General features: G+C 34.3%; 26 non-coding genes across 26 annotated transcripts; 14 read left to right on the forward strand and 12 right to left on the reverse strand.

Moving 5' to 3' along the window:
* Positions 1-4434: 4434 nt before the first annotated feature.
* On the reverse strand, positions 4435-4516 carry Trnas-cga (transfer RNA serine (anticodon CGA)). The gene has a single exon. It is a non-coding gene; the product is annotated as a tRNA-Ser (tRNA).
* A 127-nt stretch (positions 4517-4643) lies between these two features.
* Positions 4644-4725, forward strand: Trnas-uga (transfer RNA serine (anticodon UGA)). The gene has a single exon. It is a non-coding gene; the product is annotated as a tRNA-Ser (tRNA).
* A 340-nt stretch (positions 4726-5065) lies between these two features.
* On the reverse strand, positions 5066-5147 carry Trnas-cga (transfer RNA serine (anticodon CGA)). The gene has a single exon. It is a non-coding gene; the product is annotated as a tRNA-Ser (tRNA).
* A 126-nt stretch (positions 5148-5273) lies between these two features.
* Trnas-uga (transfer RNA serine (anticodon UGA)) lies at positions 5274-5355 on the forward strand. The gene has a single exon. It is a non-coding gene; the product is annotated as a tRNA-Ser (tRNA).
* Positions 5356-6842: 1487 nt separating this feature from the next.
* Positions 6843-6924, forward strand: Trnas-uga (transfer RNA serine (anticodon UGA)). The gene has a single exon. It is a non-coding gene; the product is annotated as a tRNA-Ser (tRNA).
* A 3966-nt stretch (positions 6925-10890) lies between these two features.
* Trnas-cga (transfer RNA serine (anticodon CGA)) lies at positions 10891-10972 on the reverse strand. The gene has a single exon. It is a non-coding gene; the product is annotated as a tRNA-Ser (tRNA).
* Positions 10973-11041: 69 nt separating this feature from the next.
* Trnas-uga (transfer RNA serine (anticodon UGA)) lies at positions 11042-11123 on the forward strand. The gene has a single exon. It is a non-coding gene; the product is annotated as a tRNA-Ser (tRNA).
* Positions 11124-11463: 340 nt separating this feature from the next.
* Positions 11464-11545, reverse strand: Trnas-cga (transfer RNA serine (anticodon CGA)). The gene has a single exon. It is a non-coding gene; the product is annotated as a tRNA-Ser (tRNA).
* A 119-nt stretch (positions 11546-11664) lies between these two features.
* Trnas-uga (transfer RNA serine (anticodon UGA)) lies at positions 11665-11746 on the forward strand. The gene has a single exon. It is a non-coding gene; the product is annotated as a tRNA-Ser (tRNA).
* Positions 11747-12821: 1075 nt separating this feature from the next.
* Positions 12822-12903, forward strand: Trnas-uga (transfer RNA serine (anticodon UGA)). The gene has a single exon. It is a non-coding gene; the product is annotated as a tRNA-Ser (tRNA).
* Positions 12904-14260: 1357 nt separating this feature from the next.
* Positions 14261-14347, reverse strand: Trnas-cga (transfer RNA serine (anticodon CGA)). The gene has a single exon. It is a non-coding gene; the product is annotated as a tRNA-Ser (tRNA).
* A 127-nt stretch (positions 14348-14474) lies between these two features.
* On the forward strand, positions 14475-14556 carry Trnas-uga (transfer RNA serine (anticodon UGA)). Its single transcript has one exon. It is a non-coding gene; the product is annotated as a tRNA-Ser (tRNA).
* A 339-nt stretch (positions 14557-14895) lies between these two features.
* Positions 14896-14976, reverse strand: Trnas-cga (transfer RNA serine (anticodon CGA)). Its single transcript has one exon. It is a non-coding gene; the product is annotated as a tRNA-Ser (tRNA).
* A 127-nt stretch (positions 14977-15103) lies between these two features.
* On the forward strand, positions 15104-15185 carry Trnas-uga (transfer RNA serine (anticodon UGA)). Its single transcript has one exon. It is a non-coding gene; the product is annotated as a tRNA-Ser (tRNA).
* A 341-nt stretch (positions 15186-15526) lies between these two features.
* Positions 15527-15608, reverse strand: Trnas-cga (transfer RNA serine (anticodon CGA)). Its single transcript has one exon. It is a non-coding gene; the product is annotated as a tRNA-Ser (tRNA).
* A 127-nt stretch (positions 15609-15735) lies between these two features.
* Positions 15736-15817, forward strand: Trnas-uga (transfer RNA serine (anticodon UGA)). Its single transcript has one exon. It is a non-coding gene; the product is annotated as a tRNA-Ser (tRNA).
* A 3059-nt stretch (positions 15818-18876) lies between these two features.
* On the reverse strand, positions 18877-18958 carry Trnas-cga (transfer RNA serine (anticodon CGA)). Its single transcript has one exon. It is a non-coding gene; the product is annotated as a tRNA-Ser (tRNA).
* Positions 18959-19085: 127 nt separating this feature from the next.
* Positions 19086-19167, forward strand: Trnas-uga (transfer RNA serine (anticodon UGA)). Its single transcript has one exon. It is a non-coding gene; the product is annotated as a tRNA-Ser (tRNA).
* Positions 19168-21663: 2496 nt separating this feature from the next.
* Trnas-cga (transfer RNA serine (anticodon CGA)) lies at positions 21664-21745 on the reverse strand. The gene has a single exon. It is a non-coding gene; the product is annotated as a tRNA-Ser (tRNA).
* Positions 21746-21872: 127 nt separating this feature from the next.
* Positions 21873-21954, forward strand: Trnas-uga (transfer RNA serine (anticodon UGA)). The gene has a single exon. It is a non-coding gene; the product is annotated as a tRNA-Ser (tRNA).
* Positions 21955-22298: 344 nt separating this feature from the next.
* Trnas-cga (transfer RNA serine (anticodon CGA)) lies at positions 22299-22380 on the reverse strand. The gene has a single exon. It is a non-coding gene; the product is annotated as a tRNA-Ser (tRNA).
* A 127-nt stretch (positions 22381-22507) lies between these two features.
* On the forward strand, positions 22508-22589 carry Trnas-uga (transfer RNA serine (anticodon UGA)). The gene has a single exon. It is a non-coding gene; the product is annotated as a tRNA-Ser (tRNA).
* Positions 22590-22928: 339 nt separating this feature from the next.
* On the reverse strand, positions 22929-23009 carry Trnas-cga (transfer RNA serine (anticodon CGA)). The gene has a single exon. It is a non-coding gene; the product is annotated as a tRNA-Ser (tRNA).
* Positions 23010-23136: 127 nt separating this feature from the next.
* Trnas-uga (transfer RNA serine (anticodon UGA)) lies at positions 23137-23218 on the forward strand. The gene has a single exon. It is a non-coding gene; the product is annotated as a tRNA-Ser (tRNA).
* A 345-nt stretch (positions 23219-23563) lies between these two features.
* Trnas-cga (transfer RNA serine (anticodon CGA)) lies at positions 23564-23644 on the reverse strand. The gene has a single exon. It is a non-coding gene; the product is annotated as a tRNA-Ser (tRNA).
* A 127-nt stretch (positions 23645-23771) lies between these two features.
* Positions 23772-23853, forward strand: Trnas-uga (transfer RNA serine (anticodon UGA)). The gene has a single exon. It is a non-coding gene; the product is annotated as a tRNA-Ser (tRNA).
* Positions 23854-24746: the final 893 nt, after the last annotated feature.

Raw genomic sequence — 24746 nt, forward strand, 5'->3', positions numbered from 1 at the left:
ATACTAGTTTAATATTGTCAACGAGTTGCTTCGCATATCTGAGAGCAGATAGGTCTTTCACCTGATAACCAACCGCTGTTGCCTTTGTGTGTCTCCGATAATGGTGAACAAGAGCATGTTCAGGATCTACATACAATGTTGGTGAAATGACAGCGTAGTTTGAGAACGCATGAACTGTATGTATTCCTAGGACAGCAGCACAGTCTGTTTTAGCGATGTATTTTGTGCGATTGTCATTGCTAAATACATAATTTCGTCTGTAAAGATTGCGTAAAGTTCGTAGACGGAAATTGCGTAAATACATATTATCGTCAACATTATTATTGCTTCCTATCCATGGTCCTCCAAATACGCTGCTTCCTATTTGGTATTCTATGGCTTCGTCCGCTTTTACGACGTCATTCCACGATCTTCTCTGTCTTCTTGGTATAAGAAACTCATCTAAATCTAGATTCACAAGATAGGTGCTAAATAGTTTCGATCTGTAAAGGCAATCATTCAGTGTTGCCATTTGTCCATAATTATGTATGTCTAAACTTTCTGGGATATCCCACCTAATACAGGTTACCAAGCCTTCACTTTGATAGAAATGTAACACATTTTTTACACTTACAGAACATTTCGTTACATATACATAGAAATGATTCGCGCCCAAAATCCTTTGGAATTCAATCCATTCAATTAGCCGATATACAGACATTTTTGAAGTTAATCGTAGAGGACCTAAACAAACAGTAAATTTAACATCAGCTCTGTCACTCTTCCTATTTACTGTAACCGATGTCATATTACTTCTGTTATGCACCTGGGTGTATATTTCAAAGGATTGAAACTGACACAATTCCGGCGTTTTAAAGCTGAACAAGACAGAACGAAAGTCTCTTTCATAATGTTCTGGTAACATTTTTCGTTCAAAGTCTACTTTTCGGTAATTTCTTTCATTTTTGCAAGAGACATATATGGACATATTTTTCACAGAGTTCATGTTTCGGCTGTATTTTTCAACACCTACAAAGTATATATTTCGCTCGTTCTCTTCGATTTCAAATGCTGACAGAAAGAACGCAACGTATTGGTCATACAGGTAGATTTCCTTCAGATGATGATTAAAACTATCAACTTGTAACGGAAGCGTCTCCTGTTTGTTGGTGTAATTGTTGTTGTTACTGCTTTGATCATTTAACCTGGTTTCTAAAAAAGCTGTTGTGGGCTGAGAACCGTCAGATTTATAACATTTAGCGATTAAGTCCCAAGCATACTTTCGCGTTCTTTTATTTACTCGCATTTCATTTCTGTCATTCATTGACTTTGATTCTTCTCGTTTTTCATTTTTCAATTGAAGAATCATACACAAATATAGAGTTAACAGGTAGAAACATAACACATATAAAATTCCAATTCTTCCAAATGAAAGCATGGTGAGCAACCTGATCAATAGGTATGTCGACGTTAAACTGAATAAGCAAGCAAAGTGTATAATAAGCAGCTGTTTCACCGATAATGACTGCAATGGTAGTTTAAGACAATACATTTCCAACTCAACTTCCATTCCCTAACTGAATGGACTGTCGGCAATTGCGATAATCATCCGATGAACGCGTTTACTTCGGATATGCTCGGATCGCGTATAAATATACATGCAATTGAATATTGTTTATCTTGTTATTGTTTTCAGTGTGTCAGCAAACGACGAAAAACTTAAATTAATATGTTGAAAAATGTTAAATTATGATTTGTTTTAATATTGTTTTCACTAGCGTTTCAATTATACGTTAAGAGTCAACTATGAAGTTGTTTAATTTTTCCCGCGATGTTATGACGTCTTATCACAAACTGTTTCCGGTTTACGGTCGGGTCGTTCTTTTTACAGAATGGGCGTGAAAGAGTTTCTAAATGGATTTCTAAATTGAAATAAAGTATCCTTTTTATCAATTCTGGAAATAAATAATGATAAATTGGTTGAAATATAACTAATGAGTTGCTTGATCGATGTCATTATCGGAGATATGAACGCAGTGGACTGGTTAAATACACGAAGTTAGTTCGGATTGCACTCACTTTTATTATCCCAAATGTGTTCATACCCCGATAATGACATCACTCACGCAATATAAATTCCTTAAAACAAATACGGCATTTAACAGGGCATCCATTTACAATATTATTTGTAACTTTTATATGCCGGTATTGAAAAAAGCACGTCTGGTGAAAGCAAATCATCTTGTTTCTTTTTATAAGGATGATTATTTTAGGTAGAGCTACATCATGATTGTTGTTACCATGAGTTTACACGAAAAGAAGCTGCGTTGATAGAGCTCATTTGATTTCGAGTCAAGCACCTTAACCACTCGGAAATCACAGCTATGCTTAAGAATAAAAGTTTAAGTTAAGTCCTTATTGCGGAATAACATTATTGATTTTTATAAATTTGTTATTCAATAACAACAATGACACTATGATTGTTTTGAGGGCGATTTGTTGAAATTATCGTGCATACGAAGTAAACTGGCATGATTCAGATATTCAAACACATGCAACATTTTATATTCACATGGCGATTTATGTTGGTCTTCTCTCTGATAATCTTTAACAACGGCAAAGATGAAATGAAATAAGTAAAATTCACTGACAAGATTTTGAAATTTGAGGCATGTCTTAAAAAATGGAAACTGTCTTTTCTTGGCAAAATCACTATAATAAAAACATTTGCGTTCCCACAACTTCTGTTCCCACTAACGTTTTGGAAACACAATCTGGACCATGTTTAAAAATGATACAAAACAAAATGTACAAATTCTTATGGAATGGAAACCGAATAAAATAACAAGAAATCAAATAATTCAAGAATATGAAAATGGTGGTTTAAAAATGTTCAACATATCTTGTTTTTGTCAAAGAAATTCATGCAAGCTGGGAAAAAAGAATTATGTTAAACAAACAATCTACATGGGTCAAATTATATATGCAAATGATCAAACAGTTTGGAGAAGAGCTAATTTTTAAAAAGTTGTTTGGATCCGAAAAGCATTCAAAGTTTTGAATTAAAATCTATTTTTCTTCTAGAAGTAATACAATCATGGGCATCGTTTTCATAAAAGACAGATGTTACGATAGTAGCAAAAAATATGATATGGAACAACACCAAAATAAAACAACCTAATAATTAAATAGGGGCGTTAAATGTGTCGAACGTTTTTATGACTACAGAAAAAATACTTTTATGAATCTAACGACTTATCGATACTAAACTATCTTGGTAAACATGATTTTTATAAAATATCATACTTTTATCAGCAGTATTCTTGATGACTGGAAAACCCGTTTGAAAATGAAGGCAAATCACATAACACACTAACTTACTTGAAGTAATAAACAAAAACAAATAGTAAAACAGTCTACATGCATTTTATAATACAACTTACAACCTGAAAATAGAACTCGAGGAGATAATTGGGAATCTCAATTTGAGCTGAACTCTATACAATGGAAAATGTGAACACACGAGCGCTCAAACTAAAAATAGATACGAAACTTTGGGGATTCCAATATAAATACATAATGAATATATATATATAAATTATATATCCTTCCAAGCAATGACAAGCTTTACACGTAAAATATTGTTGAATCATTTTGTCTAATGAACATCTGCTCAAAGATCCATATGTTTTAGGAATGTCATATTTCGTAGACGTTTTAGGGTGACTTATAACATTCATAACAAGTTCTTTTAATGAAGTGAGCTTAAGAGAACTATCATACAAAACCGTAACCTTTTGTGATTGAATGCCAAACAAAGACAAATTTGATTATCAAATAAATTTCATGATACTTTTAGGAAAATATTTCTTTTTTTATGTGAAGGAAAGATACCAACATGTGCCATGTTTGTCCAATATCTTAGTAAATGACTTAAAATAGAGTAAAACAGTTCTAGTTTATAGTAGTATTTAAAGCGATTTAAATGAAATATCCACCTAATACTGTATTTTACAAGTTCCTTTTTTTAAAAAGTGAGTAGTGTTTTTTCATTATTAAATTTCACATTTATGTTAGGCACACTATTACTTAACAATATACACCATCTCTCCCATTTTGTTACCATGTTTTTTATCTATATATTTCGTTTTTTTGTTGTTGTTTTTAAAATAAGTCCCAAATGCTAATCGGGTTTTACAAACTAAGGGTTAGATCAATATTTATATGTTCACACTGATCTTATTTAGTACAAAGGTTTGTATTAAACGTTATACATATATATGTAATTTGTATAAATGTATAATATATATAATTGTTTTATAAAAAAGAACATTTTGGCAATAAAAACAGAAACCAGAAAATTTTATACGAAAAGAATTTACAGGTTCAAAATTCATGGACTTTCAACTTCCCTGAACACTTTTATTGTCTGTAAATGAAATCACCAAAACAAAGCGCTGCGAGCAGGATTCGAACCTGCGCGGGCAGAGCCCATTTGATTTCGAGTCAAACGCCTTAACCACTCGGCCATCACAGCTGTGCCATAGTACATAAATAAAAGTTAGATGATTATAGCGGCAGAACACTATTGATATGCATAAACTTGTTATTCAATAATAACGATAACTTAATTTTCTCCATAAGATAGCACAGCGTAATGGCAAGCTGTGATGGCCGAGTGGTTAAGGCGTTGGACTTGAAATCCAATGGGGTCTCCCCGCGCAGGTTCGAACCCTGCTCGCAGCGATATATTTTGAGTGCGAGTTGTTTAAATTATCCTACACACGATGTAAGCTGACGTGATTCAATATCAGTATTGATGTTAAAGTTTAGGCCAATGCATATATAGGATTCATCTAGTTTTACTGTGATAATTTCACATTTGAACGAATTGTCAAACACATGCATCATTATATATTCACATGGCGAAATATGCTGGTCTTTTCTCTAATAAAAGTTCACACGTTATGTATTTACAGGTTCACAACATATGCATTTTATTTTTCATTTTCAACAACCCTTGATTTTATTCAACTCCCCTCAACATTTGTATGTCGGTTAGTGTAAATAAAATCACAAAACAAAGCGCTGCGAGCAGGATTCGAACCTGCGCGGGCAGAGCCCATTTGATTTCGAGTCAAACGCCTTAACCACTCGGCCATCACAGCTTTGCCATAGTTCATAAATAAAATTCAAATGATTACTGAGTTATATAATTATTTATATTAACACTTTTGTTATTCAATAACAACGATTACACCAACTTTGCTATTAGATAGCGTAGAAAATTACAAGCTGTGATGGCCGAGTGGTTAAGGCGTTGGACTTGAAATCCAATGGGGTCTCCCCGCGCAGGTTCGAACCCTGCTCGCAGCGATTTGTTTTGAGGGCGAGTTGTTGAATTTATCTGATATATAAAATATACTGACATGATGCAATATTAGTACTTATGATAAACTGTTCGCCAATGCATGTTTTTGATTCATCACATTTTGGTGCGATAATATCACATTTGACTGATTCGTCAAGTACATGTAGCATTATAGGTTCTAATGAGAATATATGTTGATGTTCTTTCAAGTAAAATTCCATACATAATATATTTGCCGGTACTCAAAACATGCATTTTGTTTTGCATTTTGAAAAAGCTTGTTTTGATTCAACTACCCTCAACATTTATAAAATCTGTTATTGCTAAATTAAAATCATAAATATTAACTGAGAAGCACAACTGCGAGCAGAATTCGAGCCCGCGTGGGCAGAGCCCATTTGATACCAGATTTCGAGTGAACATTAATAATGTCAATTCTTCATGGATAACCGTAACTGGTTACAATGAAACCATCAAAACAAAGTGCTGCGAGCAGGATTCGAGCAGGTAGAAACATAACTGATATAAATTCCAATTCTTCCTAATGAAAGCGTAGTGAGCGACCATATCAACAGAAATGTCCAAGATAACTGAAATCATACTAATAGTCTATAACAAGCAGCTGTTCCACCCATTATGACTGCAATGGTAGTTTAAGACAATAACAAATACGGCATTTAACATGTCATCCATTTATTATGAGAGTAAATATGTAAATCATTCATCTTGACGGTAAGCTGTAACAAACAATAACATCAGGTCAATCGTATATCGATGAAAAATTTGCAGGTAATAATATCGCTGAGTAACATTATATAAATATCATATGGCAGCATGTGTGCCATTGATATTGTCAACTCGAGAGCAAAATGTCACCCGAGGCGTTATTATTTTATTATACCGACCAAAAATAAGTAGATAAAAAAATGATTTTAGTTCATTTAATTAACCAAGTTGTACAAAGTAAACGAAATATAACATAATTAATAAATTATCTAGACAAAATTCCACTGTTAGTTATGCTAAAATTCCTTCAAAAACTGTTGACAGTTCCTGTCGTCTGATGTTATTGTGTACACATTGAATAATGACGTCACTGCTGTATGTGCATGAGGGAGGCAATCAGGTCATGATTTAGCTAAAATACTGAAGCAGTTATTTGCCCTTATATGACATTAAAATATCACTTCGGTCAAATGACCTGACAGTGAATTTTCGCTAGGTCACGTGTCAAAAAGATTGAAAATGTTTCTGATAGTCCAAATATCTCTTTTCGGGTAACGGGATTTTACCATTGTAGACAAAAGTGAGGTATAGTAAGTTCGAATATCAAAGTTGATTGGAAACATCAATTTGTGCCATCACACTCGGCCATCACAGCTGTGCCCTCAAATAATAGATATAATTAAATTCATATTTTGGAATAACACTTTTGATTTTTATGAACGTGTTATTCAATAGCAACCATAACACAAGGTGTAGGTTATATCAAGCTGTGATGGCCGAGTGGTTAAGGCGTTGGACTTGAAATCCAATGGGGTCTCCCCGCGCAGGTTCGAACCCTGCTCGCAGCGATATATTTTGAGTGCGAGTTGTTTAAATTATCCTACACACGATGTAAGCTGACGTGATTCAATATCAGTATTGATGTTAAAGTTTAGGCCAATGCATACATAGGATTCATCTAGTTTTACTGTGATAATTTCACATTTGAACGAATTGTCAAACACATGCATCGTTATATATTCACCCTTATATATTCAGCAATAGAAACATAACAACTAAAGTTCCAATTTGCATAATGAAAGCACAGTGAGTGACCTTTTTAATAGAGATAACTGAAAAACAAGCATCTAGATAACAAGCAGCTGTTCCACCCATTATGACTGCAATGGTAGTTTAAGACAATAACAAATACCACATTTAACATGTCATCCATAAATAATGATAGGAAATATGTAAATCATTTATCCTGGTAAGCTGTTGCAAACAATAACATCAGGTAAAACGTAAATCGATGAAAATATTTCAGGTAATAATATGGCTGAGTAACTTGTTCGAATTTCAAAGTTTATTTGCAAAACCAGCATTTAAATACCTATGGCCATTACAAACATAACCACAATGACATGCATTTATAATGCAGCAAATACAATTAACACACAGGGTAAAAAAGAGCGAACTATATAATATATATTTTGTATATAGCAATCGTAGAGTTTTTTTTTTAAATTCATTTCAGCTTTGATATTGCCAGCTTCATTTTACAGTTTTCTCTCTGATGTGGATAGTAAGAAAAAAGCTTTTAAATATTTTAAGTTATGCCATGATATATTGCAAAGATAGTTAGATCTTAATCTTTTGTTAATTGTATACAGCAATATCAAGGGACACTCATCTTTTAAAAACACGTACATTTTCTATGGATTGGTAAAACACCTGTATGTCTTCCCGTTTCAATGTCATATCTGATGTGCTGATAATCTTTACTATTACTTATTTCTTTCTGAAATTATCGTCTTTGATCTGCACTAAATCATTTTAAAAAGAAAAGAAATAGTTTACATTGCAATTTAAGAAAAATATAAATAATGGAAGCATTCCAGTTTTGTATAATCTCGTCATGAATTTTACATTGAAAAAAAGTAATATACCTCAAATAAACATCAGACTTATATTCATTTAACGAAGATGTTCAATAGCTTGTAGCTAGACTTACCATGCTGAATTTAATCGACGTTAATTAATGACTATCTTATCTTATCTAAAATTTAATTCGTTTTGCCCAACATGAGCTATTGACAGAAATGCAAAATTCATTGTATGATTGTTGCACTTCTCTGATATTTCTTCATGTGTCATGTATTGACAGGTCCACAACGCACGTATTTTGTTTAGTATTTTCAACAACGCTTGAATTAAAGCAACTACTCTCAGATAACTGCACTAATGATGCATTTTGTTGGTAAAACATGTCAAACAAAAAAGCGCTGCGAGCAGGATTCGAACCTGCGCTAACCGGGTAGAGCACATTTGATTTCGAGTCAAAGGCCTTAACCACTCGGCCATCTAGGCTGTGCCATCTTATTATAGTTATAGTTAAATTCATATTTCGGAATACACTTTTGATATTTATAAACTTGTAATTCAATAACAACGATATCTCAAGTTTCTCCATTAGATGGAAAAGGTATCAAGAACCCTGCTCGCAGCGATTTGTTTTGAGGGCGAGTTGTTTAAATTATCATATGTATACTCGATGTAAAAAGACGTGATTCAATATCGGTATTGATGCTGATCTGTAGGCCGATGCATAAACCTACTTTTACTGTGATAGTTTCACATTTGAACGAATATTAAACACATGCATCATTATATACATGTATTCACATGGCGAAATATGTTGGTCTTCTCTCTATTAAAAGCTCACACGTAATGTATTTACTGGTTCACAACACATGGATTTTGTTTAGCATTTCAACAACCCTTGACTTAACTCAACTTCACTCAACATTTTAAATGTCTGTTAGTGTTTTGTTTAAATTATCATATGTATACTCGATGTAAAAAGACGTAATTCAATATCAGTATTGATGCTTATCTGTAGGCCGATGCATAACCTACTTATACTTATATACCTACTTATTATACTTTCACATTTGAACGAATAACACATCCATCATTATATATTAACATGGCAAAATATGTTGGTCTTCTCTCTAATAAAAGTTCACACGTAATGTATTTACAGGTTCACAACTCAATGATTTTGGTTTGCATTTTTAACAACCCTTGATTGAAATCAACTTCTTTTAACGTGTTTAATGTCTGTTAGAGTAAATGAAATCACCAAAATACATGCATCTTTATATAGACGATCTACGAATAAAATACTGTTAGGGAATGGGCATGCCCCCGAAACCCCCTGGACTATTTTCTCACTCTAAGATTCGTTTGAAAATTGCCAGCTTTGCCAAACAGAAATAAATGATGTGCATTAATGATTCTGAACAAGCATCATATACGTATATATAATTTCGTTATATTAATTGCAAGACACCGCTATTATTTCATAATTTACTGCAGCCCGCTTTTTAGTTGAATACTTTCCAAAATGTGTACAGTTAAAATTCGATGGCACGATATACTCGTTGGCTCGAACCGGATTAAAAGGACCGTTTTCTTTTTACTATAAAATTCGATCGGATGGCTCGATATTTTGATGGTCGATATGTTTCCACGCTTGATGTCATTTTGGCGGTCCCTAGTAAGAATGTCACACTTTGTTTTGTTTGCTTGGCTCGATGTCATTTTTTCGGGCTCAGGGAAGAATTTTACACCATGTTTTTTTTTGCTTGGATTCATTTAGCTCAATGCGGTTATATATTAGATATGTCTGATTGGTGTCATAATTATTATCATTTTTTATGGTTTAACAGTTCGAGCAAACATGTCATCACTTAAATTTCTGTCCTATATTGGCACGAGTACAAACGTCAAAATTATGTCATTACCTGTATAAATCTCGATGCATATTTATAAGGAGACATTCACATAAAAATTGCACTGAATGTGTCTCCAAATGGATGAATTCACTCAAATGTCAAATGCTGAACAATCTTGAGAAGAACCCGGTACAAACTATGCTATGCTTCGTAGTTCTCACTGTATAAGGATTGCTTGTTTATCTTAATACGCGACCGGAGGGGGACAAGCAATCAACACACAGCGTGCGAACTGAGAAACACAGGCAATGTACAAACATTTCACAATACGCGATCTGAAAGAAACAAGCAATGTATAATCACCACAAATTACGCAACACGAGAGAGACAAGCAATGTACCAACATCACAGAATACGCAGCCTGGGATAAACAAGCAAAGTATAGACACTATAGAATACACGCCATGAGTCGGACAAGCAATGTACAAACAACACAGAATACGCGACCAGAGAGAGACGAGCAATGTTCAAACAGACAGAATACGCGACCTGAGAGAGATGAGCAATGTTCAAACAAGACAGAATACGCGACCAGAGAGAGACGAGCAATGTTCAAACAACTGGATTTAGGTCGAATATGGGTACTATATAAAATATGTTCGAACTTCTTGTTTTATTAACGCAAGTTTTTAATCAAGGTAAGCAACTGTGTATTTCTCGATTTTACTAAATCCTTCGATTATGTTGTTCGGGATAATCTCTGGAGTAAACTTGGCGAGTTAAATTAAGTTAGGATTACGAGACAAAATATTTGGGGTCATTAAATCTAAACTTAAGACCGATGCATCTAAAGGATTCATCTAGTTATACTGTGATAATATCACATTCGAACGATTTTCAAAAACATGCATCATTATATATTCACATGGCGATATATGTTGGTCATATCTCTGATAAAAAAAAAATCATGCGTAATGTATTAACAGGTTCACAAAGCATGGATTTTGTTTTGCATTTTCGACAATCGTTGATTTAAATCATCTTCACTCCACTTTTTTATTGTCTGTTAGTGTAAATGAAATCACCAAAACAAAGCGCTGCGAGCAGGATTCGAACCTGCGCAGGCAGAGCCCATTTGATTTCGAGTCAAACGCCTTAACCACTCTGCCATCACAGCTGTACCACTTTGTTATTCAATAACAACGATTACAGCAATTTTGCTATTAGATAACGTAGAAAATTACAAGCTGTGATGGCCGAGTGGTTAAGGCGTTGGACTTGAAATCCAATGGGGTCTCCCCGCGCAGGTTCGAACCCTGCTCGCAGCGATATATTTTGAGTGCGAGTTGTTTAAATTATCCTACACACGATGTAAGCTGACGTGATTCAATATCAGTATTGATGTTAAAGTTTAGGCCAATGCATATATAAGATTCATCTAGTTTTACTGTGATAATTTTACATTTGAACGAATTGTCAAACACATGCATCATTATATATTCACATGGCGAAATATGTTGGTCTTTTCTCTAATAAAAGTTCACACGTTATGTATTTACAGGTTCACAACATATGCATTTTATTTTTCATTTTCAACAACTCTTGATTTTATTCAACTCCCCTCAACATTTGTATGTCGGTTAGTGTAAATAAAATCACAAAACAAAGCGCTGCGAGCAGGATTCGAACCTGCGCGGGCAGAGCCCATTTGATTTCGAGTCAAACGCCTTAACCACTCGGCCATCACAGCTGTACCATTTAGATAAAGTTAAATGGTTACTGAGTTATATAATTATTTATATTAACACTTTTGTTATTCAATAACAACGATTACACCAACTTTGCTATTAGATAGCGTTAAAATTACTAGCTGTGATGGCCGAGTGGTTAAGGCGTTGGACTTGAAATCCAATGGGGTCTCCCCGCGCAGGTTCGAACCCTGCTCGCAGCGATTTGTTTTGAGGGCGAGTTGTTGAATTTATCTGATATATAAAATATACTGACATGATGCAATATTAGTACTTATGATAAACTGTTCGCCAATGCATGTTTTTGATTCATCACATTTTGGTGCGATAATATCAAATTTGACTGATTCTTCAAGTACATGTAGCATTATAGGTTCTAATGAGGATATATGTTGATGTTCTTTCAAGTAAAATTCCATACATTATATATTTGCCGGTACTCAAAACATGCATTTTGTTTTGCATTTTTAAAAAGCTTGTTTTGATTCAACTACCCTCAACATTTATAAAATCTGTTATTGCTAAATTAAAATCATAAATATTAACTGAGAAGCACAACTGCGAGCAGAATTCGAGCCCGCGTGGGCAGAGCCCATTTGATACCAGATTTCGAGTGAACATTAATAATGTCAATTCTTCATGGATAACCGTAACTGGTTACAATGAAACCATCAAAACAAAGTGCTGCGAGCAGGATTCGAGCAGGTAGAAACATAACTGATATAAATTCCAATTCTTCCTAATGAAAGCGTAGTGAGCGACCATATCAATAGAAATGTCCAAGATAACTGAAATCATACTAATAGTCTATAACAAGCAGCTGTTCCACCCATTATGACTGCAATGGTAGTTTAAGACAATAACAAATACGGCATTTAACATGTCATCCATTTATTATGAGAGTAAATATGTAAATCATTCATCTTGATGATTGAAGCAGTTATTTGCCCTTATATGACATTAAAATATCACTTCGGTCAAATGACCTGACAGTGAATTTTCGCTAGGTCACGTGTCAGAAAGATTGAAAATGTTTCTGATAGTCAAAATATCTCTTTTTCGGGTAATGGGATTTTACCATTGTAGACAAAAGTGAGGTATAGTAAGTTCGAATATCAAAGTTGATTGGAAACATCAATTTGTGCCATCACACTCGGCCATCACAGCTGTGCCCTCAAATAATAGATATAATTAAATTCATATTTTGGAATAACACTTTTGTTTTTTATGAACGTGTTATTCAATACCAACCATAACACCAGGTGTTGGTTATATCAAGCTGTGATGGCCGAGTGGTTAAGGCGTTGGACTTGAAATCCAATGGGGTCTCCCCGCGCAGGTTCGAACCCTGCTCGCAGCGATATATTTTGAGTGCGAGTTGTTTAAATTATCCTACACACGATGTAAGCTGACGTGATTCAATATCAGTATTGATGTTAAAGTTTAGGCCAATGCATACATAGGATTCATCTAGTTTTACTGTGATAATTTCACATTTGAACGAATTGTCAAACACATGCATCGTTATATATTCACCCTTATATATTCAGCAATAGAAACATAACAACTAAAGTTCCAATTTGCATAATGAAAGCACAGTGAGTGACCTTTTTAATAGAGATAACTGAAAAACAAGCATCTAGATAACAAGCAGCTGTTCCACCCATTATGACTGCAATGGTAGTTTAAGACAATAACAAATACCACATTTAACATGTCATCCATAAATAATGATAGGAAATATGTAAATCATTTATCCTGGTAAGCTGTTGCAAACAATAACATCAGGTAAAACGTAAATCGATGAAAATATTTCAGGTAATAATATGGCTGAGTAACTTGTTCGAATTTCAAAGTTTATTTGCAAAACCAGCATTTAAATACCTATGGTCATTACAAACATAACCACAATGACATGCATTTATAATGCAGCAAATACAATTAACACACAGGGTAAAAAAGAGCGAACTATATAATATATATTTTGTATATAGCAATCGTAGAGTTTTTTTTAAATTCATTTCAGCTTTGATATTGCCAGCTTCATTTTACAGTTTTCTCTCTGATGTGGATAGTAAGAAAAAAGCTTTTAAATATTTTAAGTTATGCCATGATATATTGCAAAGATAGTTAGATCTTAGTCTTTTGTTAATTGTATACATTTTCTATGGACTGGTAAAACACCTGTATGTCTTCCCGTTTCAATGTCTTATTTGATGTGCTGATAATCTTTAATATTACATATTTCTTTTTGAAATTATCGTCTTTGATCTGCACTAAATCATTTTAAAAAGAAAGGAAATAGTTTACATTGCATTTTAAGAAAAAAATTAATGGAAGCATTCCAGTTTTGTATAATCTCGTCATGAATTTTACATTGAAAAAAGTAATATATCTGAAATAAACATCAGGCTTATATTCCTTTAACGAAGATGTTCAATAGCTTGTAGCTAGTCTTACCATGCTGAATTTAATCGACGTTAATTAATGACTATCTTATCTTATCTAAAATTTAATTCGTTTTGCCCACCATGAGCTATTGACAGAAATACAAAATTCATTGTATGATTGTTGCACTTCTCTCTGATATTTCTTCATGTGTCATGTATTGACAGGTCCACAACACTTATTTTGTTTATATTTTCAACAACGCTTGAATTAAAGCAACTACCCTCAGATAACTGCACTAATGATGCATTTTGTTTTTAAACAAAAAGCGCTGAGAGCAGGATTCGAACTTGCGCTGCCCTGACCTGAGTACATTTGATTTCGAGTCAAACGCCTTAACCACTCGGCCATCACGCTGTGTCTTATTATTATAGTTATAGTTAAATTCATATTGCGGAATAACACTTTTGATATTTATAAACTTAATATTCAATAACAACGATATCGCAAGTTTCTCCATTAGATAGAAAAGATATATATCAAGCTGTGATGGCCGAGTTGTTAAGGCGTTGGACTTGAAATCCAATGGGGTCTCCCCGCGCAGGTTCGAACCCTGCTCGCGGCGATTTGTTTTGAGGGCGAGTTGTTTAAATTATCATTTCACGATGTAAAAAGACGTGATTCAATATCGTTATTGATGCTGATCTGTAAGCTGATGCATAAACCTACTTTTACAGTGATCGTTTCACATTTGAACGAATTTTAAACACATGCATCATTATATATTCACATGGCGAAATATGTTGGTCTTCTCTCTGATAAAAGTTCACACGTAATGTATTTACACAACACATGGTTCACAACACGTGGATTTTGTTTAACATTTTCAACAACCCTTGACTTAACTCAAATTCACTCAACATTTTAAATGTCTGTTAGTGTAAATGCAATCATAAAAACAAAGCGCTGCGAGCAGGGTTCGAACCTGCGCGGGGAGACCCCATTGGATTTCGAGTCAAACGCCTTAACCACTGGGCATCACAGCTCTGTATTATGATTATAGTTATAGTTAAATTTTTATTGCGGAATAACACTTTTGATATTTATAAACTTGATATTCAATAACAACGATATCGCAAGTTTCTCCATTAGATAGCTAAGGTAGATATCAAGCTGTGATGGCCGAGTGGTTAAGGCGTTGGACTTGAAATCCAATGGGGTCTCCCCGCGCAGGTTCGAACCCTGCTCGCAGCGATTTGTTTTGAGGGCGAGTTGTTTAAATTATCATATGTATACACGATGTAAAAAGACGTGATTCGATATCAGTATTGATGCTTATCTGTAGGCCGATGCATAAACCTACTTTTACTGTGATAGTTTCACATTTGAACGAATATTAAACACATGCATCATTATATACATGTATTCACATGGCGAAATATGTTGGTCTTCTCTCTATTAAAAGCTCACACGTAATGTATTTACTGGTTCACAACACATGGATTTTGTTTAGCATTTCAATTACCCTTGACTTAACTCAACTTCACTCAACATTTTAAATGTCTGTTAGTGTAAATGAAATCACAAAAACAAAGCGCTGCGAGCAGGATTCGAACCTGCGCGGGCAGAGCCCATTTGATTTCGAGTCAAACGCCTTAACCACTCGGCCATCACAGCTGTGTCTTTTGTTTATAGTTATAGTTAAATTCATATTGCGGAATAACACTAATGATATTTATAAACTTGATATTCAATAACAGCGATATCGCAATTTTCTCCATTAGATGGCAACGGTAGATTTCAAGCTGTGATGGCCGAGTGGTTAAGGCGTTGGACTTGAAATCCAATGGGGTCTCCCCGCGCAGGTTCGAACCCTGCTCGCAGCGATTGTTTTGAGGGCGAGTTGTTTAAATTATCATATGTATACACGATGTAAAAAGACGTGATTCGATATCAGTATTGATGCTTATCTGTAGGCCGATGCATAAACCTACTTTTACTGTGATAGTTTCACATTTGAACGAATATTAAACACATGGATCATTATATATTAACTTGGCGAAATATGTCTTCTCTCTAATAAAAGTTCACACGTAATGTATTTACAGGTTCACAACTCAATGATTTTGGTTTGCATTTTTAACAACCCTTGATTGAAATCAACTTCAACAGCGTGCGAACTGAGAAACACAGGCAATGTACAAACATTTCACAATAAGCGATCTGAAAGAAACAAGCAATGTATAATCACCACAAATTACGCAACACGAGAGAGACAAGCAATGTACCAACATCACAGAATACGCAGCCTGGGATAAACTAGCAAAGTATAGACACTATAGAATACACGACCTGAGTCGGACAAGCAATAAACAAACAACACAGAATACGCGACCAGAGAGAGACGAGCAATGTTCAAACAGACAGAATACGCGACCTGAGAGAGATGAGCAATGTTCAAACAAGACAGAATACGCGACCAGAGAGAGACGAGCAATGTTCAAACAACTGGATTTAGGTCGAATATGGGTACTATATAAAATATGTTCGTACTTCTTGATTTATTAACGCAAGTTCTTAATCAAGGTAAGCAACTGTGTATTTCTCGATTTTACTAAAGCCTTCGATTATGTTGTTCGGGATAATCTCTGGAGTAAACTTGGCGAGTTAAATTAAGTTAGGATTACGAGACAAAATATTTGGGATCATTAAATCTATGTATTCATCAGTGAAATCCAGGGTAAAGCATTGTAACCAGTTGAGTGGAACATATGAATGTGTAATATGTTTACGACAAGGAGAATGTTTATCGCCTTTCTTGTTTTCGATGTTTTTAAACGATTTAGTGTAAATTTTCTATGAAAAGGGTATTAATGGTATCATTATTGATTCATTCAAACTTTTTCTAATACTTTATGCTGATGATATTATTGTGTTTGCTAATAATGCTGCGGAATTGCAAGAAAGTCTTCATTTATTATCGAAATATTGTGAACGTTGGAAACTAGTTGTGGATACTGATAAAATAAAAAAAAAATCTTTTAAGGAAAGGAGGACGGCTGCCGTCAAACATACATTTTTATTATAATGGTAATGAAATTTAGACTGTTTATAAGTTTAATTATCTGGAAATGTTTTTTTACTCCCGGGTGGTCATTTTCAGATGCCCAAAATACAATTGCAGGTCAAGGTTTAAAAGCAATTTTCAAGTTGAACAAGTATTTGTATAAATTTACGGACCTTACTATTAAACATAAGCTAGATATGTTTGATAAGCTTATTTCGCCCATTCTAAATTATGGTAGTGAAGTCTGGGACACCATAGAGCGAATACAAATGCAATACTGTAAAAGATTGTTGGGCGTTAAAAAAAGTACACAGAATGATTTTATTTATGGTGAGCTTGGACGTGTAAATTACCAGACAATTAGATACAATACGATAACAAAGTATTGGGTAACCAATAAGAAACGTTTGTGTTCGTTATTACGAGATCTATTGAGTTCACGCGGTGTTTATGATGCATGGCTCGTCCAAGGAGTAGAGAATGATGAATTATTTCTTGCTTATGTCAAACAGAGACTAAATGATAATTTTATCCAAAACTGGAACGGAAGATTAGATATCTTAGTATCTTCATCTCGCATTGTTTTATAACAATATAGCATATTTTAAAGTCCAATCTCATGCAGTATTAAAATGTTTCGATTTAGTTTATCAAGGCAACGTGTATCTGCACATAGACTTATGATCGAGAGTGGAAGATGGGCGAAGCCCAGTATTATACCCGTTGATGAGAGGAAATGTAACACATGTCAAGTCTTAGAAGACGAATAACACTTTGTCCTGGGATGTGGCCTATACTCTGATATAAGACGTAAATATATTCCACTATCTTATAGACGTAGACAAAACATGCACAAGTTTATCCACTTAATTGCATCTGATAAAGAAGATCTATTAAGAAAACTTAGTATATATATGTTTACAATGCATTTTAGTTAGATCAGTTGACATGTATGCTTCCTAATAATTGCATGTGCATTGTGATATATCCGTTTATTATGTAACGTTTTGTATTGTGTTGTTAGTTATGAATATAAATGATATATGGAAATGCTTCAAGTAAAGTAACTCTACCTGAAACAAAATAAGTACGCTTTTAATAGTACTTATGCTTGCTTAAATCTATAAGTATTTATTAAATTTAACTTTTCACTTCGACACATACTTTCTGTCTGTATTGTTACTAGACTGAATATTTACACAAAGTTTTCATGTACAATGATTCTCTGAAGTATGTTACCTGAACAGTTTTAAACTAATCTTAACTGATTCAGATAAGACTATTACAAAAGTAAATTTTAAGGTTTTAGTGATTTCCCTTAGGCTCCCTATAGTTTCGATTTGTATAGGTTGTCCGATATAGGGAGTTACAGATATTTGCAAACATAACTCTCATCATAGAACAACTATTGTATACATGTATACTCTTTATTTCCACTTGTCTGTGATTAAACATAACTTTATTGACATGTTAATTTAATAAATAGATTGCATTATACAATATTTTGATTTACTGAACTTGATGTTTTTGCGTATTTGATATTTATTTTTATTTTTGGTTGTCTAGTTTTGTAAATTTGTATTATATATCCTATACATATAGGCAATCACACATGATCAATGTAAACACAAGGTCCATAAAATGTTTAGTGTTTTAAAATAAGCCTTATCTCGCCAGTCTGACTGTCAAAAGCTGAATGACCAATTCACTGACCAACACTACATTTCCTCGTGCTGACTTACAGCGCCACCAAGCGTTCGTAACATCTAACTAAGGGAATTAATTATTTTCTTATTCGTAAACTCAAACTAAGACAAAAAACATTTCAAAATGGATAGCCAGAACCGGTTGCAATGAAATCACCAAAACAACACAAAGCGCTGCGAGCAGGATTCGAACCTGCGCGGGCAGAGCCCATTTGATTTCGAGTCAAACGCCTTAACCACTCGGCCATCACAGCTGTGCCATAGAAAATAAGTTTAAGTGAAATGGTAATAGCGGTATAAGACTATTAATAGTCATAAACTTGTTATTCAATAACAACGATAACACAAATTTCTCCATTAGGTAGCAAAGAGTAATAGCAAGCTGTGATGGCCGAGTGGTTAAGGCGTTGGACTTGAAATCCAATGGGGTCTCCCCGCGCAGGTTCGAACCCTGCCCGCAGCGAAACATTTTGAGTGCAAGCTGTTGAAATGATATGACAAACACATGAACCGAAATTATTCAATATCAGTACTGATGATATTTAAGGCTATAACAAATACGACATTAAACATGCCATCCATAAATAATGATAAGAAATATGTAAATCATTTATCTTGTTACAAACAATAACATCAGGTAAAGCTTAAACCGCTGAGCAAATGCAGGTAATAATACGGCTGAGAACTTCGAACTTCAAATTTTATTGGCAAAACAGCATGTAAATTCCTATGGCCATTACATTTATAATGCAACAAATACAATTAACACACAGAGTTAAAAAGAGCGAACTATATTTCTTTCATGCTTGTCGATGAAATATGGGGTATTATTAGTGAAATAACAACAGTGAAAATATCAATTTGATATACATTGCAAAATAAGGAGTGAAAATATCAACTTTCAGAACTACTTTTAAAATCCTTTGTAGTTACTTCCCCTTGTTCAAAACAGTACACTTCACTTTGAACCGGAAAATGTTGGTAAATTTAACGAAATGTTTAAATAAATATATATTTGGAACAACTTACCGTTTGTTACCGGTTATCCCGTTTATCAAACGTGTTTTTGATCTTGAAGCTGAATGTTCGGATATTTGCTTTCATACCAAACAGATTACAGACGAAAACAACTGTTCGAACATAAAATGAATGCTATATCATCGTTCAAATGTATTTTGAACTGTTTGTCGTTGTAATACGTAAAACGAGCTTCCCGGAAAATTTACACAGCAATTTACAGATAATCTGATTTTTTTACCCACCCACCCCTCAAAATATGTCAGCAAACTAGCGTGGTCCTCATCATTACCTTGAAAACGACCGGTTTTCAAGCGAAACAGACTGATCTCTGACAGTAAGATGACTAAATATCCATGTATCATGAAACACACGCTAAAACTAAGAAAAATGTTTAAAATCCAATTATTATCCGCACTTGTTTTGCTAACACATTTGACCTTCCAAATTTTCATTCGTTAAATCGCGGCGTTGTAATTTGGTTATGCATTCATGCACCGCTTAAAATAAAAGTGTTTTCGTTATTTTATTGGAACATATGTGCACTTATAAAACTTAATTAATTACTGTTCATAAAAGGTTTGCCCTAAAAAACGAGCGATCAATAAACTATAAGAATGAATAGCAGAGAATTTTTCTCAACAAACCGGAAATAGAACAGTTGACAGCTATAATTTTGCGTGAGGGGCGCCCCACGGGTAGCGGCGTAAATAACACCCTTTTCAAAAAAGGGAGTTATTAAGAACTAAATTAAAAAAAACTAATAAAACTCCGAAAACAAGCATAAAAGAAACAGAACATTTGTTTATTTCAGTGTAAGATCGTATTTTATTTCACTCGTGATCATAGAAAAACTATATTTTCTATGACACTCGTGAAATAAAATACGATCTTACACTGAAATAAACAAATATCCTCTATATATTTAGTATAGAGCAACAGTAGAGGTTGTTTTTAAATTCATTTTAGCTTTAATATTACTAGCCTCATTTTACAGTTTTCTCACTGAGGTGGATAATATGAAAAAACATTTAAATATTTATGTTATGCCATGATATACTGCAAAGATAGTTACATCTTAATATTTTGTTAATTGTACACTCATCTTTTAAAACACATACATTTTCTATCGACTAGTAAAATACCTGAATAACTTCCCTTTTCAATGTCTTATTGAAGTGCTGATAATCTTAAACATTTCATATGTTCTGAAAATATCGTCTTTGATCAGCACTATCAATCACGCATAAGGAATGAATTCTTCTAGGTAGACATACCCAGTAATTTTATTTAATGGAAAAATACGAAATAACTGCTAAACTTAAATAAATTGTAAACTTGTGGTACTTCAGTTAGAAAGTTTCAATGCATTGTACACATTAATACCAAGTTTATGACAGTTTTCGACAATTTTCTTGCTTTCAGTTGCTTTAACATCAGCCTTTAGTCTTATATTCATTTAACGAAGGTGATCAATAGCTTGTAGCTAATGTTACCATGTTGAATGTAACCGATGTAAAATAAAGATTATCTTATCTTATCTAAAAGTTAATTCGTGTTGCCCAACTTGAGATATTGACAGAAATACAAAATTCATTGATTGTTGGACTTCCGTCTGATAAATGTTTATAAGTCATGTATTGACAGAAGCACAACACACGTATTTTGTTTAGTATTTTCAACAACGCTTGAATTAAAGCAACTTCCCTCAGATAACTGCATTATGATGTATTTTGTTGTTAAATTCGAGCCCTGCTCGCAGCGAAATGTTTTGAGGGCGAGTTGTTTAAATTATCATTCATACGAAATAATTATATGTGGTTCAATACTAGTATTGATGCTAAAATTTGGGCCGATGGATATTTAGGATACACCCTCTTTCACTATTGATTGAATTCAACTTCCCTCAACATGTTTAATGTTTGCAATCACGAAAACAAAGCGCTGCGAGCAAGTTTCGGACCTGCGCGGGCAAAGCCCATTTGACTTCGAGTCAAATGCCTTAACCACTCGGCCATCACAGATGTGGCATAGTACGTGAGATTAAGTTAAATGGTAAAAGCGGTATAACACTATTCATATTCATAAAACTGTTTTTCAATAACAACGATAACGCAAGTTTCTGAATTAGATGGCAAAGTGTAATAGCAAGCTGTGATGGCCGAGTGGTTAAGGCGATGGACTTGAAATCCAATGGGGTCTCCCCGCGTAGGTTCGAACCCTGCTCGCAGCGAAATATTTTGAGTGCGAGTTGTTTAAAATACGCTACTCACGATGTAAACTTACGTGATACAATATCAGTATTGATGTTAAAGTTTAGGCCAATGCGTATATAGGATTTATCTACTTTTACTGTGTCAATATCGCATTTGAACGAATTGTCAAACACATGCATCAAAATATATTCACATGGCGAAATATGGTGGTCTTTTCTCTGATAAACGTTCACAAGTAATGTACACAACACACGGTTCACAACACATGGAATTTGTTTTGCATTATCAAAAACCCTTGATTTAGTTCAACTTCCCACAACATTTTCATGTCTGTTAGTGTATATAAAATCACAAAACAAAGCGCTGCGAGCAGGATTCGAACCTGCGCGGGCAGAGCCCATTTGATTTCGAGTCAAATGCCTTAACCACTCGGCCATCACAGATGTGCCATAGTACATGCGATTAAGTTAAATGGTAATGTCGGTATAACACTATTCATTTTCATAAAATTGTTTTTCAATAACAACGATAACACAAGTTTCTGAATTAGGTGGCAAGGAGTAATAGCAAGCTGTGATGGCCGAGTGGTTAAGGCGTTGGACTTGAAATCCAATGGGGTCTCCCCGCGCAGGTTCGAACCCTGCTCGCAGCGATTTGTTTTGAGGGCGAGTTGTTTAAATTATCATTTCACGATGTAAAAAGACGTGATTCAATATCGGTATTGATGCTGATCTGTAGGCCGATGCATACACCTACTTTTACTGTGATAGTGTCACATTTGGACGAATTTTAAACACATGCATCATTATATATTCACATGGCGAAATATGTTGGTCTTCTCTCTGATAAACGTTCACAAGTAATGTATTTACAAAACACATGGTTCAGAACACATTGATTTTGTTTAGCATTTTCAACAACCCTTGACTTAACTCAACTTCACTCAACATTTTAAATGTCTGTTAGTGTAAATGAAATCATAAAAACAAAGCGCTGCGAGCAGGATTCGAACCTGCGCGAGCGAGCCCATTTGATTTCGAGTCAAATGCCTTAACCACTCGGCCATCACAGCTCTGTATTATGAATATAGTTATAGTTAAATTCGTATTGCGGTATAACACTTTTGATATTTATAAACTTGATATTCAGTAACAACGATATCGCAAGTTTCTCCATTAGATAGCTAAGGTAGATATCAAGCTGTGATGGCCGAGTGGTTAAGGCGTTGGACTTGAAATCCAATGGGGTCTCCCCGCGCAGGTTCGAACCCTGCTCGCAGCGATTTGTTTTGAGGGCGAGTTGTTTAAATTATCATATGTATACTCGATGTAAAAAAAACGTGATTCAATATCGGTATTGATGCTGATCTGTAGGCCGATGCATACACCTACTTTTACTGTGATAGTGTCACATTTGGACGAATTTTAAACACATGCATCATTATATATTCACATGGCGAAATATGTTGGTCTTCTCTCTGATAAACGTTCACAAGTAATGTATTTACAAAACACATGGTTCAGAACACATTGATTTTGTTTAGCATTTTCAACAACCCTTGACTTAACTCAACTTCACTCAACATTTTAAATGTCTGTTAGTGTAAATGAAATCATAAAAACAAAGCGCTGCGAGCAGGATTCGAACCTGCGCGAGCGAGCCCATTTGATTTCGAGTCAAATGCCTTAACCACTCGGCCATCACAGCTCTGTATTATGAATATAGTTATAGTTAAATTCGTATTGCGGTATAACACTTTTGATATTTATAAACTTGATATTCAGTAACAACGATATCGCAAGTTTCTCCATTAGATAGCTAAGGTAGATATCAAGCTGTGATGGCCGAGTGGTTAAGGCGTTGGACTTGAAATCCAATGGGGTCTCCCCGCGCAGGTTCGAACCCTGCTCGCAGCGATTTGTTTTGAGGGCGAGTTGTTTAAATTATCATATGTATACTCGATGTAAAAAAAACGTGATTCAATATCGGTATTGATGCTTATCTTAAGCCGATGCATAACCTACTTTTACTTATATACCTACTTATTATAGTTTCACATTTGAACGAATAACACATGCATCATTATATATTAACATGGCAAAATATGTTGGTCTTCTCTCTAATAAAAGTTCACACGTAATGTATTTACAGGTTCACAACTCAATGATTTTGGTTTGCATTTTTAACAACCCTTGATTGAAATCAACTTCCTTTAACGTGTTTAATGTCTGTTAGAGTAAATGAAATCACCAAAATACATGCATCTTTATACAGACGATCTACGAATAAAATACTGTTAGGGAATGGGCATGCCCCCGAAACCCCCTGGACTATTTTCTCACTCTAAGATTCGTTTGAAAATTGCCAGCTTTGCCAACCAGAAATAAATGATGTGCATTAATGATTCTGAACAAGCATCATATACGTATATATAATTTCGTTATATTAATTGCAAGACACCGCTATTATTTCATAATTTACTGCAGCCCGCTTTTTAGTTGAATACCTTCCAAAATTTGTACAGTTAAAATTCGACGGCACGATATACTCGTTGGCTCGAACCGGATTAAAAGGACCGTTTTCTTTTTACTATAAAATCCGATCGGATGGCTCGATATTTTGATGGTCGATATGTTTCCACGCTTGATGTCATTTTGGCGGTCCCCAGTAAGAATGTCACACTTTGTTTTGTTTGCTTGGCTCGATGTCATTTTTTCGGGCTCAGGGAAGAATTTCACACCATGTTTTTTGCTTGGATTCATTTAGCTCAATGCGCTTATATATTAGATATGTCTGATTGGTGTCATAA

This window comes from Mya arenaria, chromosome 15 (assembly GCF_026914265.1).
Source record: "Mya arenaria isolate MELC-2E11 chromosome 15, ASM2691426v1".
In the NCBI taxonomy this organism is placed as follows: Eukaryota; Metazoa; Mollusca; class Bivalvia; order Myida; family Myidae; genus Mya; species Mya arenaria.